We start from the raw sequence: 4,850 nt of genomic DNA, 5'->3' as shown, positions 1-4,850 counted from the left end.
GCAATCTCAACCAAGCCAGCCCACACAAGCTACAGGCCCCTTTGGAATCTCAGATAAAACAGTCATCACCAAGCAAGATAAGTAACTTTGTCTATATTTCCCGTGGCTACTCTCTCCTATCTATCTGACCCCTCCCCTCCCTGCCCCAGCTGGCTTCATTAACATTGGAATTTCCTAGGCCAGGGAGTGAAGTACTCTGAGGTTTTTTTTTTCTTTCCCCTAACCCTTTCTCCTGGCCTGAGAGAAGCAGCAACTAACAACCAGAGGGAAAAAATTCTTCCCTGATTTCCCTAAACTGGAATAAAAATACAGAATCAGTTCCAGCCAAGCATTTGAGATCCACAGTCCTTGGCTTTCATCCCTACAGGGAACAAGGTGGCTGTTATAATGCAAAGGCAATTCTGATAGAGATCTGACAGTAATTCTTGTAGCAGACAAGTGGAAAGAGAAGTTTTCAAGGTCTGATGCCTTTCTACCTATTAAACAGAGCCCTCACTGATCCACACAGGGGAACTGAGGGCTGAAGCTCCACCCAAACCACCTAGCCACCTGCTAATGGGGTCTTAGGATAGTGACGCCTACCAATCTTTAGAGTTACAAGCATTGGGTGCCTAAGGTACAGCTGCAGAGCCCACCCACCAAAATGCTCTAGAAATAGAGACACTCTTACCTCACTGGCACGTGGAGGAATGCTGTCAGCATCCTGCCCTCCTTGGAGTGTGCCCCCTGCCGCTACTAGAATCTGGTGCACACAACTATCACCACTACTCCTCTAAGTTAATAGGTGACAGTCTACGCCACACACTTGGTGACCCAAAATCAGAACACTTAAGCTGATTCTATTCAAGAATAGCGAATGGACTCTTCAGCTTATATATCTGGTAACAGCTCAAACCAGCTGGTAATAGGACATAAACGATTCAAAGGCTACAACAATCAAGACAGCACAATCTAGTAGCCCATCTGGGTATATTGAAACAAAACAAAACAAGAAGATAAGACTCAGTGAGCAATATAAAATAAATCATTACAATATCTTCTAGATGGCTTGGAGACAGCAGTCGATATCAAATTACATGAAGAAGCAGACCATGATTGCTTCTACAAATCCCCAAATTAAAGAATCAAAATCTTTTCCAAATGAAGATACTATCCTGGAATTGCCAGATGCAGAATATAAAAAACTAATACACAGAATGCTTCAAGACATCAGGGATGACCTCAAAAATGAAATAAGGCAATCTACAGAAAAAGCCAATGAACACACTGATAAAGCAGTTGAAGAACTCAAAAAGATTATTCAAGAACATAGTAGAAAAATTGATAAGCTTCAAGAATCCATAGAGAGATAGCATTCAGAAATCCAAAAGATTAACAGTAAAATTACAGAATTAGGCAACTCAAGAGGAAGTCAGAGAAGCAGAATCAAGGAATTGAAATGCAGAGTGGGGGAGGTGGAGGGTAAGGCAATTGACACCAAAATAGTTGAAGAAAATCACATAAAAGAAATGAAAAAAATGAAGAAACCCTAAGAATCATGTGGGACTCTATCAAGAAGAATAACTTGCATGTGATTGGGGTTCCAGAACAGGGAGGGATAAGAGAAAATACAGAAAGAATAGTTGAAGATCTGTTGGCAGAAAACTTCCCTGGCATCGTGAAAGACGAAAGGATATCTATCCAAGATGCTCATCGAACCACATACAAGATTGATCCAAAAAGAAAATCACCAAGGCATATTATCATCAGACTTGCCAAAACCAAAGATAAAGAGAAAATTTTAAAAGCAGACAGGGATAAAAGAAAAGTCACCTACCAAGGAGAATCAAGAAGTTCAGACTACGCAGCAGAAACCATGCAGGCAAGAAGGCAATGGGATGACATATATAGAGCACTGATGGAGAACAACTGTCAGTCAAGAATCATATACCCAGCAAAACTTTCTCTCAAATATGAAGGTGAAATTAAAACATTTACAGATAAACACAAGCTTAGAGAATTTGCAAAAACCAAACCAAAGCTACAAGAATTACTAAAGGAGACGTCGCTTACTGCCGTCCCACCACCGCCTGCCCTCACTCACTTGAGCTCCCGCCTGCCACGCGCCATCCTTCCTCGGTTCTCTTGTTAGTCAGCAGCCGCCTCCTCAGCGACCAGCCAGCGTCTCCAAGCTCGCGACTCGTGGAGCGGCGTCCTCTCCACGAAAGGTTGGACTCGGAGTCACCGCCAAAGTGCCTTTCATTTGAGAAGTTCAAGGTACTTTGTAGAACTTCTGCCACACAGGCTGGGCATCTCGCAGCACATTTGTAAGTGATGGCTGCCATCAGGAAGAAACTGGTGATTGTTGGTGATGGAGCTTGTGGCAAGACCTGCTTGATCATAGTCTTCAGCAAGGATCAGTTCCCCGAGGTGTATGTGCCCACAGTGTTTGAGAACTATGTGGCAGATATTGAAGTGGAAGGAAAGCAGGTAGAGTTGGCTTTGTGGGACACAGCTGGGCAAGAAGACTATGAGCGTCTGAGGCCCCTCTCCTACCTGGACACTGATGTCATACTGATGTGTTTCTCCATTGACAGCCCTGATAGTTTAGAAAACCTCCCAGAAAAATGGACCCCAGAAGTCAAGCATTTCTGTTCCAATGTGCCCATCATCCTGGTTGGGAATAAGAAGGATCTCTGGAATGATGAGCACACAAGGCGGGAGCTACAAGATGAACGAGGAGCTGGTAAAACCTGAAGAAGGCAGGGATATGGCAAACAAGATTGGTGCTTTTGGGTACATGGAGTGTTCAGCAAAGACCAAAGAGGGAGTGAGGGAGGTTTTTGAAATGGCCACGAGAGCGGCTATGCAAGCCAGACGTGGGAAGAAAAAATCTGGGTGCCTTATCTTGTGAAACCTCGCTATAAGCACAGCCCTCATATAGTTAATTTTGAAGTGCTGTTTGTTAATCTTAGTGTATGATTACTTGCCTTTTCATTTATCTATTATTTACCTAAGGTTACAAATCAGAAGTCATCTTGCTACCAGTATTTAGAAGCCAACCATGATTATTAATGATGTCCAGCCCCTCTGGCCCACCAGGGCCCCTCTGACACTGCTCTAACAGCCCTCCTCTGCACTCCCACCTGACACACCAGGTGCTAATTCAAGGAATTTCTTAACTTCTTTGCTTCATTCTAGAAAGAGAAAAAGTTGGTAACTTTTGTGAATTAGGCTCTAACTACTTTATACCTAACCTGTCCTTCCTATTACCTGTCAGCTGCAAGATATTCTGGCAAGTCTCCACTTCAGGACACTCCTCCGAAATGGGTCTCACTGGCATAGCTCTGAAGTGGCCGTCCAGTTTTTTGAAAATGTGCTCAGCCGGGAAGGCCAAAATCCACGCAGCTGTGGCAAAGTTACAGTTCCATGGTTTCATGTTAGTTACCTTATAGTTACTGGGTAATTAGTGCCACTTAATGTATGTTACCAAAAATAAATATATCTACCCCAGACTAGATGTACTATTTTTTGTATAATTGGATTTCCTAATACTGATATTTGTCATCTCTGCAGAAAGTGTATTGGTTTTTTAAAAAAGAAAGTGTATTTGAAAATAAAGTCAGATGGAAAATTCCTTTTAAAAAAATAAAAGAATTACTAAAGGAAATTCTTTGGTCAGAAAATCAATAATATCAGATACCAGCACAACACAAGGTCATGGAACAGAACATCCTGATATCAACTCAAATAGGGAAATCACAAAAACAAAATAAGATTAATTTAAAAAAGAAAAAAATACTCAGAACAGGGAATCATTAAAGTCATTATGTAAAAGATTACAATAATCACAAAAGAGGGACTAAATACAGGAGGCATAGATCTTCCATATGGAGAGGAAAACAAGGTGATATAGGACGATATAAGTTAGGTTCTTACTTACAAAAACAGCGGTAAATATTAAGATAACCACAAAGAAGTCTAACCATTCCATATTTCAAAATAAAAAGCAAGAAAAACACAACGACTCAGCAAAAATAAATTCAACTACTATGAAAATGAGGAACACACAATATACAAAGAAAATGTAAGCACATGTTCTCATTAGGGATCAGTCCCTGGAGAAGGACATCATGCTTGGCAGAATAAAGGGTCAGTGGACAAGAGGAAGATCCTCAGTGAGATGGATTGACACAGTAGCAGCAAAAATGAGCTCAACCATAACAACGATTTTAAGGATAGTTCAGGACCGGGCAGTGTTTCGTTCTGTTGTGCATAGGGTTGCCATGAGTCAGAATCAACTCGACGGCACCTAACAACAACAACAGCCCTCATGAACTTAGAATCAAAAATCCTCAACAAAATTCTAGCCAATGGAATTCAACAAGATATCAAAAAGGTAATTCATCCTGACCAAGTGGGATTCATAGCAGGTATGCAGGGATGGTGCAACCTTAGAAAAAGAATTAAGGTAATATATCATATAAATAAAACAAAGGACAAGAACCACATGATTTTATGAATTGATGCAGAAAAGGCATTTGACAAAATTCAACACCCATTCATGATAAAAATTCTCAGGAAAACAGGAACAGAAGTAAAAATCCCTCAGCATAATAAAGGGCATTTATACAAAGCCATAGCCAATATCATCCTAAATGGAGAGAGCCTGAAAGCACTCCCCTTACTATTGGGAACCTGAGAAGTATGCCCTTTATCACTGCTCTTATTCAACATTGTGCTGGAGGTCCTCACCAGAGCAATTATGCTAGATAAAGAAATAAAGGGCATCTAGATTGGGAAAGAAGAAGTCAAAGTATTTGAAGATGACAGGATCTTATACATAGAAAACCCTTATGACTCCTCAAGAC

At 41.0% G+C, this 4,850-nt stretch overlaps 1 pseudogene; it reads left to right on the top strand.

Moving 5' to 3' along the window:
• The first annotated feature begins 2,216 nt into the window (after positions 1-2,216).
• Positions 2,217-2,919, top strand: LOC100658805 (transforming protein RhoA-like; annotated as a pseudogene).
• The last annotated feature ends 1,931 nt before the right edge of the window (positions 2,920-4,850 follow it).

Source organism: Loxodonta africana, chromosome 9 (assembly GCF_030014295.1).
Source record: "Loxodonta africana isolate mLoxAfr1 chromosome 9, mLoxAfr1.hap2, whole genome shotgun sequence".
Classification (NCBI taxonomy): Eukaryota; Metazoa; Chordata; class Mammalia; order Proboscidea; family Elephantidae; genus Loxodonta; species Loxodonta africana.
The sequence above is the reverse complement of the archived record's forward strand: the minus strand, read 5'-3'. Positions and strand labels throughout refer to the sequence as shown.